We start from the raw sequence: 16,500 nt of genomic DNA, 5'->3' as shown, positions 1-16,500 counted from the left end.
TAGTTAAATAAGTGATTTATACAACGAATTAAATGGGGTATAAAACTTCCTAATCTTTCTTGTCGGTCCTCTATGGTAGATGTTATATCCTTCTGAGAGGCTTGCATAAAGGTTTTAGCTGAGTGTTATTCTAAATGCTTGGCTACGCCAGGGTTGCTGTAAAATACTTCACAATGTTAATCTCATCGCACTATTTTATAAGAAATGGGATTAAAATGATGATTTTTTTTTCCTGAAACAGCGCCACTCTTTTCTATGAGGCTGTGTCTGGTATTGCAGCTCAGCCCCATTTAAGTGAATGGGGCAGCCCCGTAGTACCAGATATGGCCTTGTAGACAAAAGAGGCACTGTGTCTGGGTAATGAAAAAATAGCAGAATATGCATTTGTTAGGCAATTACATAACTGGCTGTTCCATAAAAAAATCCTGATCCCATTTGTTCCCTTTTGTAAGTTTGGAGTTGTCCTAACAGCAGGGCAGGAAGTTGTCTAGCAGAAGTATGCATTAGGCTGTACATTGCAGACAGAGGCAAAGCCAATAATGGGGGGGGGGGGGGGGGGGGGGGGCTGTGGAATGTCCCTAATGGTGACAATCAAGAGTTACTAAAACACCCAAACTTTCCAAGATGTGGTGATAGTACACTGGTTTCGAGTGTCTGTTATACGATCATGAGCCAGGTGCCAATCGTATGGTTCTTAGCCTGCGGTCAGCTGGCTGTGATTATGGCGCTGACTATGGTGCCAAGTTTCCTAAAAGAGGACTTGTCAGCTTTCTTGACCAGGCTATTTTAGTAAATGCTTGTTTCCTATTAAATAACTTTTGAGCAGCTTTTCGGAAAACGCTGCTGTTCCTCTGTTATTCCTCCTGGAAATGTATGAATAAATTGACAGTTGGATGTTACCATCTAGGGGTGTGTCCCTACAGTCTGACACGGTCCAATCAATGGGAGCTGTGCTAGACTGGGTGGGGACAGACCCCCCCCCCCCCCCCCCCCCCCCCCAATAGCAACATCCCCCAATCTGTAAAGTGCTGTTGAATATATTGGAACTGTAAAAAATTTATATTTAATATTTTTCCTTTAACTTCTGGGAGGAAGTTTTTTATTCCGGTATTTTGAGATGGATCTGTGACGGGACCCCCGCCTGCCGGCTCCAATGCCGATGTAAGACCAGTCCTTCTTAATGATTTTACAGCTGCATGCAGAGGGCCGTCCTGTGACTTTATTTCAACGGTCTAAATATCCTTAGGCCTCATGTCCACGGGCAAATTAAGAATTAAAATCCGCAGTGTTTTTCCCGCACGCGGATCCGCGCGCCCATAGGAATGCATTCACCACCCGCGGGTAGATAAATACCCGCGGATGGTCAATAAAAGTGAATTTACAAATTTGTGGAGCATGAAAAAAAATGGACATGCTCCATTTTAGTGCGGATCACGTGTGCGGAGCTCATGGAGCACATGGCGCAATTGATCTCCCGCATGAAAAATAAAAGACAATTACAGGGCATCCGCAGCCCAAATCCGCAGCGGATCTGATTTTCCCCGTGGACATGAGGCCTAAGCCTTATTGTTGGTCTCTCTGGTCATGGGATAATCTTTATTTGTGTAGCGCCAACTTATTCCGCAGCGCTTGTGCATCAAGAACCTTATCTGTCCTTCCTGCATTCCCTTTTAATGAAGGTCTATGGTGGGGCAGTGAGCCGCTGTATGGACTGGACCCACCGGCGGTTATATCCTCATATACACATTATAACATGAGAATATCCCATGGATTGGTTAATCTTACAACCTATTGGAAAGGCTTCTGCCCCCCGGGACCCTTACAGCAAAGGGATTGAATGTTTGTCAGTTCCCGCGTCCTCTGGAGGAACCATCGGCTCTGTATGGAACGTGCCCATCTCCCCATGTGGGACCCCAACCAGTAAGGAGGTGAAGGCATGTCTTGGCAATATACCATCTCTTCCTATAGTGGGGAAAGAAACCACAGCCTTCTGTGGTCAAACAGGTGCTGAGGAGTCTCTGACTCATATGGTCTGGATTGGCCTGTGTGAAGACCCTTAAAACGTGCGCTGACATGGGCACTTGTCATGTGGCTCCAGTTGAGTCGTGTAAAAGGTCCCTTGAGTCTGAGAGATGCGCTATAAAGACCCATCACAACATATATGTGTCAATTGGAGGGTTGTAAAAATAGCGGGTGGGCAATGGCAAACGTAGCCCACCTCTACTCCCGGCACCACACTCTTATGAAAGCTGTGTAAAGGAAAATCTGTCTGTGTTGCCCCTAGCAACCAATCACAGTGCAGCTTTCATTTTACCTCAGCAGTATAAGAAATGAAAGCTGCGCTGTGATTGGTTGCTATGAGCAACAGATTTTCTTCTAGACCGCTTTCATAAGAGGGAGGTGCTGGGATCAAAAACAGGTAACTTTTCTGTGGCCCACCCCGTGTAACCGCGCTCTTCAATGGTTTCTTTATTCCCTTCTGTAGTATATATAGCTTCAGTCTATTGTTTGCTACTGTCAGCCATTCAGGTCCAACTTCAGTGGTATTACTGTAAGATGCCATCTCTCCATGAACACCTCTGTATCTTGAGGTGTGAATGTTGGCGTCTCTTTCCTATAAGCTGAGGTCATGAGGGTCACGGTCTCTTTAGGGACCTCTGTATATGGCCCTTCGTCTGTATGTAGGGTGTGGTGCACACGTCTGGTATAGGCGTGATGACGACGACCAGTCTGTCTTCGTGTCCTTGCTGCCAGACTCTGGGCCTGTACATGAATCCCTGTTTACAGTCCCTCCCTTTATGCTGTCAGCAGAAGAGGAGACGGTTCACCTGATCTATAAAAAGACGGAGTGAAGCCTGCGAGAACAGGAGCGAAGATGTGGCCTAAATTACATCCAGCAAGTAGCACTGGGGCCTCCTCAGATGTGGTGTCTAATCTGCTGGTTCCCGGCCTCCAAACGCGTCGCCTCAATATAGCGCGATCTACCGTAAGATGCTCGACGTGACGGGAGGACCTCGTGTGTTCGGCTCATTATCACTCAACAGGTTTTGGATCATTTCTTACACCTGAGAAAATCCGCTTTTATGAAATCTTATTCCTAGAGGGAGGCCTTGGACTCAATGCGTACTCCTATATACCGTATATTAAATTATTAAGATGGAGGAAGGTATTTCTGCTGGTCTTCATACTGGTCATACGGTAGTAGGATGATATGGGCCATGTAATCTAATCACTAAGATCTAGCACCAATATAGCAGAATTGAAATTGCCTTGTATCTTGTGCAGAAAGCCGGCAGCATCTGCCCACCGGAAGAGCTCCTAACATAAATGTACCAGGACCAAGGTCAGTGCAGTGATACGACGCCGGAACCAAGCTCCTAACATACAGTAGCTTCCAAGAAATGTGCGGGGTTCCGTTCTCTATAAATCGGCCTGATGACCTCCTCTGGAATCCCTATTGATATATTCTGTAACTTCAAAAGTAAGAACATTGTTTTAAATATATATATTACATTTATTTATTCCCACCCAGCTTTTCCAGCGTCCTGAATCAAGTCTAATTATGCAGTGATGCAGCCCTTGGCCAAAGATTTCTGCATTGCAAGATTTGCTGCTCCGGACTCTAGGAAAGTTGGGTGACACATCCAGTAAGCAAATGTAATTGTGGCCGTATTGGTCTTCATTCAGCTTTACCAAAGACCGCTCCGGTATGATGAAAGGACAACAGCACAGAATTGTTAACCGCTCGATACAAGACCGTTAAGGATCGTCTGTGTAAAATCCTTCCTGGGGAAAAGGATGAAGAATTTTATATTTATGGAAAACAAGTGAAGTAGCGGTCATGTGCGCCGCAGAGATGCAGAAAGGTTACCATGGCAACGTCATACACCGGCTGCACGGAGTGCAAGACCATTTTAGAATCTTTGATTATTAGATTTCCCATCATTCTTGAGGCGTTCTCCATTTACAATGGCAGCGCAGTGACGTAGCCGTCAGGGTTCATATCCTCTAAGTTTTTCACAGCAATATTAAAAATGACATTTTTTTTGTTTTATTGTGACTTTTCTTTTCAAATCCCTATATATGGTTACTATATGTTAGCACAACTCTTTAGGGATTGCTTCACTACTGCGCCAGAGAAGGATACATGATATAATGTAGCTCCTTAATTACAAGGCCATTTTTTATTTTTCATTTTAATTTTTTTTTCTCCTCCCTTTCTGAAAATCATAACTTCTTTATTTTTTTCTCGAAACAGCCATCTGAGGGCTTTTTATGGGGCAAGTTGTATTTTTCAGGGGCAGCATTTAATGTACTGAAAAACTTCAAAAAATTTAAAGTGGGATGCAATGGGGGAAAAAACTGAATTTCCCTAGCGTCCATCCTGACAGCACACACATGGAGGTCGCCCCACCTGAGCTCGTTGGAACAGGAAGAGGAAAGTTCTTAAGGCCACCACCCACCATTCATCTCCAGTGTTCTTCCTGTCCCAAACAGACACAGAGGGGAGTTCTCCGCACCAAGGATTGAAGCTAGGAGCAGTCGGTGACTGGAGTGGTTTACTCACTGGGGTGCGGGTGGCAGGCCAGGTCTGAGCGGTCAAGGGCTGTGGCACCATCCAGGAGTTGGCACCAGCGGCAGAAGTGGGACCCAGGGGCAGGAACAACTACACTCTGCGCATCAGTCCCGCCGTCTAGCCGTGGCTGGCTTCCTATGAGGTAGCGGCGCCTCCTCGTTCACAATGACGCACGCAATGGACAGAGTTCTCAGTGCCGGAGCTTTGCCAACGATTTTTTTACTCACACCAGGAGTCCAGGATCCAGCCTGCGCAGGAGAGCAGCGGCTGTGGAGAAACCGCAGGCGGTCAGGAGGCCACGGGACCTGCGGCAAATGCTTCTGCATCTTGCGCTTAGGTCCCGGGATCCAGCGGCGCCCTGCTCTAAATGGTGACACGGCGCCGCACATACGCTCCAACGGTGTCAAAGCGATAGATCTGAATGCCTGAGAGTTTTCCTGCAGGATTCAAGCTCTGCATCTCCTCTTAACCCTATGAACAGCATGGAGGGAGCAGGGCAAATCTACAACAGTGAGGAGTCCACCTGGACAAAATAACTCATAGCCTATGCTTCAGACACTGTATATGGTGGTGGCCATCACCTGTTATTGCAGGAGGAAGCGCCATAGCCAAGGCCTGGTGAGTAGTTCTCTGGACGTAAATGTTTGGTATAATGGCAGGATGAAATTCCATGGCCAAACTATGGTAAGAAGTTAGCTGAAACCTAAAGCTCAGAGTATATGTTTGAATGGCAATCATCTTATGCTGTGAACCGTGGTAGGGAAACAGCATGGGACTGGGGACAGGCAGGGTAAGGGTTAAGTGTAGCGAACGCAGCAAGGGGGGAGGAGCTAAGGCAGGAAGAGGAGAGGGAGGGGGAGCGGAAGAAGAAGACGACCAGAAGACGGGAGACACGAGGAGAGGAAAGTTGGCAAGAACAGAGAAGGCGCCCACCCACCCTCCCGGAAGGTATGGGCAAAGGGAGGAGAAAGAAGAGTGTTAGGAGGTAGTTGAGTTCTTATCTTTAATTTTTCCTTTTTAGTTTTCTTTCCGGAAGTTGTCACAGCTAGTGGTTGGCCCGGATTGTCCATGCTGGTTAGGGATTATTGAGGAGGGTCTGCAAGCCAAAGGATCGTGGGCTTACGAACGTCCTCGGGGACGGTTTATGGACTAAAAAGTTAAGTTTCATACAGCATGGATAGGTTTTTTTGGAGAAAGTTCAGGATTAATGTTATTAACATATGTTATTTAATAAAGCTGTGGCCTACCCCACATTTGTTCAGCAAGAAGTAGTCGGAGTATGTTATTCATTAGGTAAGTGAGCTGTTAAAAATAATAAGTTATTGTCCCCAGTCCCTGTTATTCAGGTTGAAACTCCGTAACCAATACCTAATCAGACTTCATTGGAACATAAAACTCATAAGTATGTGTTTGATATAATGGCTCTCTCCTGTTAGCTCAGGGTGACCCCCATAGCCAAGGCCTGGTGACTAGTTCACTTGAACAAAAACCCATATGTTTGGTATAATGGATGTTTGTTAAAATGGCATTTTTCCAGTTAATTCAGAGGGAAACTCCGTAGCGAAGGCTAACCAGGGCGGAGCTGGGTAATCTCCACCAGATGGTCAGAGAACCAGTCTCTAACCCCAGCCGAATCCCTCTAGACCAGCAAATAAGGACCCGCATTCATGAGCCATGAGGACTATGGCGCTATACCTTCAGATGGATTAAAGCACATGGCCAGAAAACGGGAGATCCTGGGGTTAGGTCAGCAGTTCCGGGCTCACTATACAAGAACAGGAGAAACAGAATGGAGCAGCTTTCTAAAAGGCTGGATATTTTTCCATAGAGCCTAAAAACTTTGAACTCTGCAGTGAAGTTCCTATAATTGAATTACAAGTGACCACCTTGTTCAAACCCAGCTGAAAGACCCCATGAAATCATGTGAGACTGCATGTAGTCTCCCAGAAACCATCTGAAGCTGGCAAGTGCCACAACAGAGACGTACACTTTCACCGAAAAAGAAAGAAAAGGGGCGGCGCCCCTGGAAGATGGCTGGCGCAATAGCCTCTGCCCAGAACGACCATATCCTCAGGACCCAAAACAGAATTTTTTGTGTTTTCCCCTGAAAGGGTTTTAGTTACGTCAGACGCAGTCCCCTCTTCTCCAAAAGAATTTGGAGCAGAGAAGTTCGGACTGAATACATTTGGAGCTGTTGTCCAGTTCCTTTAGTAAAACAGTTGTTTTTGTTTTTTCTCTTGGGCTACTAACTTAATGGTTCTTTTCATACCATACTTAACTGAAAGGCCTTAATCAGTACATTTCTGAATTTAGTCTGAAATTAGTTCTATTAGGTCTACGATTCCCAGAGTTAGGGCGCCTACCCACTTGCGTTGCCGATTTCCGTGCGTGAAAAATGCGGCGTTTTCGCGTGGTTTTTGCGCGTTTTCCGCTGCGTTTTTTGCAGCCCTCCATTGACAATCATGGGTGCATTAAGAGAAAAATAAGGAGACCTATGCAACTGACAGTTCCTATGTGAAAAAACCCCACGAAACGGAAAAAAACCCCCCAGATGGACAAGAACACATTCTATACTAATTGCTCTTGAGAAAAACCGCAAAACATCACAGGAAAAAAAATCGCAAGTGGGTAGGCACCCTTAATCAGGGCAGCGTCAGGTGAACGTTGAACTCAAAGATGCACACTACATATGCCCATCCACCCGGTATACCCCAAAAATATGAGATTGCGGTGAAAATGAGTTTGGAGTCATTTAATTTCTGCCTGAACTCGGACACCAAAAACGTTCTCAGGGTATTCCTTGATTCCTGTCCGGCTTATGCCTGCTCCAAATCCTCGAGCTATACAGAGCTCAAAGCAGTTTGGGAAATGTCGATTCAAGCTGAAGATCTAAATCGTGGAAAACGGGTAAAAAATGTTGTCTGTCAACAGTGTCTTTATTCAATACTGGACTCCATCTGGTATTCTTCATCCTGGGCGGAGAACTAGATGAAATCCTTATCGGCTAATCACCTGAAAGTCCCTCAAACATTATTGCAGGTTTTCGGTGTCTGCAGGTTAGATCCAGGGGAATAGTCCCAAAAATTAGACATACTTGATCTGCTGACATCTCAATGGGATTACCCCCAGACAGACCTCTTGCATCAAAGACATTCAAAATGCAGACTTTTTTTTCCCCTTAAATCCAGCAGGCAATCTCCTGGCACCGAATGCATCTTCACAGGAATGGGACATGGATTTGGCGTATCCTTTCTTTTTTTTTTTTCCTTCTCTTAAATTCTTGGACTCCGCATAAAATCCAGAACTGCCGGACCAGGGTTGTATTCATTGCCCAGCATGGCCAAAAAGCCCTGGTTCCTGTTATTGTCTTTTCTAGGCGATACAGATTCCGATTCCACTGACCTCGGGCAGAGCCTTCTGGCTTGTATGGTCCAGTGTTCTGCCAGGAGATCCTCTTCATGAAGCTGATGGCAGAGATTGAGGGACCAAAGACTATTGTCCAAAGTAATACACACTTTCTTAAGCATCAAAAGAAACCCTACCTCCAATATATACTCTAGGGTATGGAGGCAATTCGCAAACAGATGCGGAGCAGATGGTCCAGATCTCAGCAGCCCAGGCCTTACAAGATCTGGGATCTTAGTTCAGTGATAGCCTCTATGAATCTCTTTGAGACCCATACATTCGGGGTCGCTGGAAAACCTACCCATTGAAGTAACCTTGCTGGTAGTTATTACAACTACTAGACTGATTAGTGAGACACCAGAATTATCCAGTAGAGTCCTACTTCCTGACGATACGATGGTCATGTGACTAGATCTACCTCTTTTTCCTAAAGTGGTGTCAACGTTCCACATAGGATAGGGACTAATTCTGCCTTCCTTCTGTCAGGGTTTTAAGATGGCAAAGCACAGCGCATGCACAGCTTAGACGTCAGACGGGCAGTCCTGACCTATTTACAGGTCACAAACCTTTTAAAAAATCATAACTCATTCCTTCAATGCCAGTGTCAGAATAGAGGAAAACCAGCGTCCAGCGTTTATCTATCCATAGATGGTATCATCAATTCAGGAAGCCTATAAAGCCAGAGATCTGCTTCCCCCTGAGGGGTTAGGAGCCCACGCTACACAGACTCTTGTTTCCTCATGGGTTGAAGCTGGTGAAGCTTTACATAGTAGAGTGTAAAACTGCAACAGGGTGTAACATCCACGCATGTTCTAAGTATTATCCCTTGGATCTCCATTCTGGTAGGGAATTGGCCTTTGGGCGGAAGGTCCTCCAGGCAGTGGCCCCCCCCCCCCAGGGCTTGGTGATTTGGTATACCTCCATGTGTGCTGTCAGGATGGACGCTATAGAAAGACTAGAATTATTTCTTACCGATCATTCCTTTTCCATGAGTCCATCATGACAGCACATAGTTTCCGCCCCCCTTGAATGATCTATATTCTACATGTGAACATAACATGTTATTGATACTTTTTGGCAACAATAAAAGACTAGGCCACATATCGGTTATGAGGATTTGGAAGTCACTGGAGATGAATGGTGGGAGGTGGCCTTAAGAACTTTCCTCTTCCTGTCCCAGCGAGCTCAGGTGGGGCGACCTCCATGTGTGCTGTCAGGATGGAGTCATGGAAAACGAATTATCGGTAAGAAATAATTCTGGTCTTTCACAATTTTTGGGGGGAGGTTTTGTTTTTACGGTGTACACTGTGTAACACAAAATCACACGTCGATTTCATCCTGTAGGCAGTCAGTCCAATTATGGTGATATATATATATATATTTTTTTTTTTTACTACTTTTAGCCAATATTTTTTTCAATTGCTTTCGGTCGTCTCCTTCTGACTATAACCATCTTTACTTTCAAGTTGACGTGAACACTTGTTCTGGTTGGACAACCTGTGGTTTCTTGGAGTCAGGATGACCAAAGAAGTGCAATTTTGGCAGTGTATTTTTCTATTTCTGCCAGTGTTCACTGTGTGGGGTAATTATTATAATAGGTTGAATTTTAATGGGTGCGTCAACAGCCATGTTTTACAATACGAACATTTTTTTTTTTGTTTGTTTTTCTTTAAGTTTTTAATATTTTGAAGTTGTGGTTTTTTTTTTTTTGTTTTTTTTTTTGTTTTTTTTTTTATTTTTATAACAATTAAAAAGGCTTTATTCAACCTTATTTTTATTTTTATTTTTATTTTTTAAGCCCCCATAGCAGATTTGAACTGGTGGTGATTATCTGACTGCCTATACAATTTATTGCAATACTTCAGCTGGAAACAAAATCCTGCAGTAACTTTTTTACTGCAGGCGTTCTATTAAGACGTGCCACAGAAACATCTTAATGGACAGAAATACGTGGTAGTTCTGGGGACCTGAGATCATCAGGTGCCGCGACACCCGAATAGCACCTGACGATCTCATTGTGGGACTGAAGACATTCTGAAGACACAGGGAGGTTTAACTTGTCTAACAGTTGCAATTGGAATTATTTCTGATTGTAGCTGTTTTGGGCGGGTGTTGGTGCTGTCACAGATAGCTGGGCCCCAGAACCAGCTCCATACCAGCACCACTGCTGGAGGGTCTACGTATTTGTCACTTAACACTATGGGGTTAAAGTTCCACTGTGCATATTCCAAATGTGTACTGCCTACCAGAATCGGGATGAAGGAGCCTTTGGACTTCCAGTATATCTATGCCCTGGGCTTGTACAGCTATAAACCAGCACTGCTAGAGCCTTGGTCATCAAAAAGGAAAGTGAGCATAAGAGATAAGGGGATTGAAACTTGGTCACATAAACTTCTGGTCTAAATCAGGGTTGGTCCTTCTAACGATATGGTCTGTTATTGAGCCATTCACACCACATTAAACACTACATTCTTGTATTCAAGCGGGATACCTGAGGACGGGATTCAGACAGGACCTGGGATGGAGCCATAGACTTTCATTGCTAAAGCTAAGATCAATAGATTTCGTCAGAGCGGGATTCCGTTTGTTTCCAGCGTTTGTGGCAGTCGATGAATTTGACCCAGGTTCTGTCTGAATTCCATTTTCAGGAATTCGGGTGGAATTCTGGGATGCAGAGTTTGGCATGGGGTAAATGGTTACAAGGTTTCACTGTATTACAAATCTGACAACTCGTAATTGTGTCTCAGGACATGTTTTTAATATGTTCTCTTAGCCTATCCCATCCTCCAAGTATCTATTTAGTAACAAAGTATGTAAGGCCGAAAAAAGACGTGTCCATCCAGTTCACCCTGTTGCACCCCACTTTCTCCAATGTTGATCCAGAGGAAGGCAAAGAAAAAAAAACCTCAATGAAGTAGTAGCCAATTTTCCCCATTATAGCCGCCTGTCCACAGGTGGTATGGAATATTGCTAGCGATATTTCACCACGGGGGAGGAGGGAAGAGCACTACAAGGTCTCCGTGATGAGCCTATATTAATGATCACCGCTGAGAATCGCAGCATGCCACGGTTCACACGAGCGGAAAATCGCTAGGATTCTCCACTCGTGGACATTGGGCTGCGTTTTACATAGTTATCCTATGTAAAGCGTGTCATGTGAGCTCCGTGTGCCACAGGTGGAAGGGAGTTTAGCAGCATGGTTGCTAAACTCCCTCCCTCTGCTCTCCTTCACCCCCCCCCCCCGTGCAGACTCACCCGTCATCTCCTCCCCACTGGCTCTCTGCAATGGCAGGGGGCGGAGCTAAGCACAGTCCCACCTCCTCCCATTGCTGGCTGTGGACAAGAGGCGGATGTGGGTGGAGATGAGCTCCCACCCTCTCCCCGCCCCTTGTCCATAGCCATTAATGGGAGGAGGCGGGATGGTGCTTAGCTCCACCCCACCCTGCTCTCTCTCATTGCAAAGAACAAGCTGTAAGGAGAGGACAGGTGAGCCTGCAATGGGGAGGGAAAGGGGGCGACGGCATGGTAGTTTCGGCCTGATTTGTGCCCCCATTCACCAGTTTTAGCTCTCCCAAAGTAGCGTATATTGGCCGGCCGTGAAAACGGCGGCTGGTATACACTCGTTGGAAAGAAGCCTGAAGGAAATAAATTCCTTTCTGTCTCCAATCTGGTAATCGGAATAGTCCTTGAATCAATAACCTTTCTGACGTTAATGATAACACAGTATTCTATATGTGGTCTGAGCAGTGACTTGTAAAGAGGAAGAACAATGTTCTCGTCACGTTCCCTTATACCTATTTTGATGCTCCACATGATCCTACTTGCCTTGGCAGCAGCTGCCTGACACTGGTTGCTCCAGTTAAGCTTAAAGTTAACTAAAATCCCCCAGTCGTTTCCCATGTCCGTGTTCCTAGTGGTTTCCCATTTAGTGTGTAATGGTGACATGTATTTCCTGCCCGTGTGCAGAACCTTACAGTTATCAGTGTTAAGCCTTTTTCCAAGCCCCCAACGTATCTAGATCCTCCTGCAATCGTATTGTGTCCTCATTTAGGTTAATTACTTTACATAATTTTGTATCCTCTGCAAATATTGCTATTTTACTCTGCAATCCTTCTACCTGTGGCCCCCACTAGTAGCGGTGACCCAATCGGAGTAGGTACCATTTATACCCCCCTCTGCTTCCTATCACTGACCAGTTACCCACACCAAGCATTCTCATGTTATCTACCAACCTTTTATGCGGCACAGTATGAAATGCTTTGGAAACGTCCAGATACACAAGATCCAATGACTCTGCCCTTTTTGAATATCTGCACCGCATTGGCTATGTGCCAATCCAGTGGAATAGACCCTTCACTATAGAGTCCTTAAATATAAGGAACAAGGGGCTGCTTATCCCATTACTCAATTCCCTTAAAACCCGGGGGAAACATTGCCTGTATTTTTTAAAAACCTGGAGCAATAAAGATCGGTTTTTATTGAATTCCCCATTGTTGCTGCCACTTCATGTAATTTCCTGTAGATGGGGACTGACAGAACTCCTTTGTCTAAACTTGTTACGATTGACACTCTTTTAGAACATCTCTAACTACAGTGAAGGAAATAAGTATGTGACCCCCTTGCTGATTCTGTTAGTTTGCCCGCTGTCAGACGTGAACAGTCTATAATTTTTAGGTTCGGTTAATCTTAACAGTGAGAGATAGAAGATCCAAAAAATATACAGGAAATCCCATTGTCTAAATTATATATATTTATTTGCATTTTGCAGAGAGATAAGTATTTGATCCCCTACCAACCATTAGGAGTTCTGGTGCCTACAGACCAGTTAGACGCTCCTAATCAACTCGTTACCTGCATTATAGACCGCTGACTTACATGGTCACCTGCATACAAGACTCCTGTCCACAGACTCAAGCAGTCAGACTCTAACCTCTACAACATGGGCAAGACCAGAGAGCTTTCTAAGGATGTCAGAGACAAGATCATAGACCGGCACAAGGCTGGAATGGGCTACAAAACCAGAATGACTGTCAGTCGGCATAGATCTGGGGCTCCATGCAAAATCTCACCTCGTGGGGTATCCTGGTTCATGAGGAAGATGAGAGATCAGCCTAAAACTACACGGGGGGGGGGGGGGGGGGGACTTGTTAATGATCTCAAGGCAGGTGGGTCCACAGTCACCAAGAAAACCATTGGTAACACATTGTAAAATCCTGCAGGCCCGCAAGGTCCCCCTAATCAAGAAGGCCCATGTGCAGCCGGTCTGAAGGTTGGATGATTCTGAGAATGATTGGGAGAAGGTGCTGTGGGTCAGATGAGACAAAAATTGAGCTCTTTGGCATTAACTCAACTCGCCGTGTTTGGAGGAAAAGAAATGCTGCCTATGACCCAAAGAACCCTGACTCCACTGTCAAGCAGGGAGGGAGAAACATTATGTTTTGGGGGTGTTTCTCTGCAAGGGGCACAGGACTACTTCAGCACATCAATGGGAGAATGGATGGAGCCATGTACCATAAGATCCTGAGTGTTTTACTCTCTCTCTTACAGGGGCCACAACACAAATTTGAAATCCTGTTCTGGGGCCCTCAGGACTTGTGTGCCATACTATCATTTAGCGCATCCATACCTTCCTATTCAATCATGCTATTGTTATTTCAATTTAGAACACCAGTCTTCAGATATAGCACTGGATCAGTCTTTTTGACTACACCCTGTATGGTGTGATGGGCCCTTGTATCTTTGGAATAGGGGATTCTGGGACGATATGAAGATATACATGTGGGATTAGCCTGTATAACTCCTGTGCATATCCTTATGTTAGTATGGGCTCGTCTCTGAGACGATTATTCTTTCTCTGAGATGACACTGTATTCGTCAAACATTTCAGATTATTTTTTTTGTTTGAATCTCCTTTGAGATGTAAGGCCATTCAGTCAAGGGTTTGATCCATGAGGACTGGCCGCAGGTATTAAAATTTCCCAGGCTACCCCTTAAACAGGAGGTAATTGGTAATTATTCCTAGGACCTCCCCCTTGCTGGCCCTTAAATGTGGTGAGCTGGACAGCAGATGTTTCCAGAACACAGTGTCCCATTGGAATAATGGCCCAACTTTAAGAGTCTTTTTTCCAGTTGCTTCTCATGCCATATCTCTACCTGCTCACTGTTTATGGACTGAATGTTGGAACATCCTCCATGTTCCGTTGGTGTCTCCAGTCAGCATTTCTGGATTGCCCACGTTGACCATTTCTATAGATCTCTATGGCTTTCTCCATCAATTCATAATTACATCGAGCATTAGTAAAACAGTTGCATCATCTTAGTGATGGTGGCCTTGTCAATAACGCGTTTCCATTCTTTATTGAACCAATGTTGGAAGGACTCCCAGCGAGAAGAACAGAAGAATCTTATCCAAATGAAAGATTTTCCTCTTCCTTAAAGCTTTCTTGGTAAGAATGGAGCTTTAAGACACTTAGCGGGAAGAAGGTGAAATATTATTCTCTTTCATTGCATTTAATTCTTTTTGACAGATAAATGAATTTCCATGAAATTGAGACGTCTTCCCAGTGCCTATAAATCCAGAGCTCTCTGCTCTTGATGGGCTTACCTTCAGTGTAGTCAACTGTGATAATGCACTGTGAATTGGTGCAGTTTAACTCTCCCTATACCTGATCCTTACCATTAATCTTGACTTTAACAATTGGTTAGATTGTATCACATAGGCACCCATGGTTGATGGTGGAGCAAAACCTAATTTTTGACTTTCCCACCAAATTATAATCTTTCGAATGATATCTGCCTGTGCAAAGACTAATTTGAAGTTCAGCTGCTGACCTTTGTGGTCAGGAAACTGGGAGATCAGCACGTTATAACAGGTCTCTGGTTACCGTTGAAGTGCAATAATGACACAGCAGAGCAAACGATAACGGTCTTGGAAAACAAGCAGTACCGTGTTCTATTTACCTCATGCATGGCCCTTCTTATTAAAGGCAATGAAATTAGAAAAACATGGCTGTTTTCTTCTATAAACAATGCCATCCCTACTCATGGACTTTGTCCTATTCAAGCGAAGATGGCTGAGGTGCCAATACCAAATGTTGCCCATAGATAACAGCACTGACGATTCTTGGAGAAAGCAGCCATGTTTTTCTAATCTCATTTCCTTTTAATGAATGAGAACTTTGTCTGTAATACCAAACCTGGCCACTGCATTGGGAATGGAGTTGTCTGCCTCCTTCATAAATCAGCTCAGAAAGTGAGCGCTTCAGCCCAGAGATCAGCTAATAAGTGGGTATCCATGGCGAGGGACCCCAATCAATCTACTATTGACCTATCCTGAGGATAGGCCATTAATAGTTTACATTTAGACAACCCCTTTATAGTATCTGGAGAAGAGTTCCTATGCACTTAAATTATGGCTCTGTACAACATGGAGCTGTAGTATGGTCATGTGCATGAGACCTAAGACCTAGCAGGGCATAATTAAAGGGAAGTCCTTCCCCCTAGTGAAGCATCTACTCTACAATTCCATATTACATGCCTGTTGTGGCTTATGTCATTGAATGCCTCAGCCTGTATACTGCAGATAAGCACATCTACTCATATGCACAATGTAGAGTTACACTTTTCCTGCTGACTGAGAAGGATCTATTCTTATTTTTCGGTTCCGTTCACATTTCTGTCCATTTTTCCCATCGTATTGAATGCCATCATTTAAATAGCTAGAAGGCGTGAAGCATATCACATTTGTCTGCTGGACCTCTCCGTGGTCGTACCGGCTCCCATGATGTGGACATAAGGAGAGCCATAGCGACGATCACATAAGAGCAGTTGTATTCCCCCTCCTCATTAGGCAGTGTATAATAAGTCTGTTCTATGGCAATGGATTTTGGAGAAGGGATGAAATGAAGTTCTCTCTACTGTCTTCTGTTGCGATCCTTTCCCATTTTTGGCAAAAAATTATGGAGACGTTTGCTGTAAATGTGTTCATATGAATTAGCCCAACATTTGTTACATGGCCGTAGTTAAGGTGGCTCAAAGTGTGACAACTATTGTCCAAATAGCCACTTGATAGAGCAAATGTGAGCAGCAGTTGTTGCGGGTGTAATGGCTACCAGCCGGATGACCAGTTTGTTCACTAATTGTTTTGTTTCAGTTCACCTAATAATAGTTGGTGGTTGATTGTCCGGTGTAATCAGGTAATCACGTTGGTTATTTCAGCAAATGGACAACAATTTTGCAGGGAGTTATGTCCTTGCTCCTGTGCCTTCCACTGAATGCTAGTTGACTCTCGCCTTTTTTTGAACATTTTGCCCTCCCACTTAACGCTCATTAGTTCCCAAAAACATATAAATATATGCGAGTGAAGAGTCCCGGCTGGTCTTTGAACGAACTCTAGCTCCTACGGCCTCTGGCTAGTTTTGGTCCTTGCTGCCTATATAAATGCTCCCAACAGTTCGTTTAGCAGCGATCGTAAAAAAGAAGAAGCGCACAACAATGTAAAAGCACACAATAGTCGTTTG

The 16,500-nt window shown here is 44.6% G+C and overlaps 1 protein-coding gene across 7 annotated transcripts in view; it reads left to right on the top strand.

Moving 5' to 3' along the window:
• RYR1 (ryanodine receptor 1) overlaps positions 1-16,500 on the top strand; it is a 117,857-nt gene that overhangs the window by 698 nt on the left and 100,659 nt on the right. The gene's annotated exons all lie outside the window — the stretch shown is intronic.

Source organism: Eleutherodactylus coqui, chromosome 10 (genome assembly GCF_035609145.1).
Source record: "Eleutherodactylus coqui strain aEleCoq1 chromosome 10, aEleCoq1.hap1, whole genome shotgun sequence".
Classification (NCBI taxonomy): Eukaryota; Metazoa; Chordata; class Amphibia; order Anura; family Eleutherodactylidae; genus Eleutherodactylus; species Eleutherodactylus coqui.
This window is presented reverse-complemented; position numbering and strand designations above follow the sequence as displayed.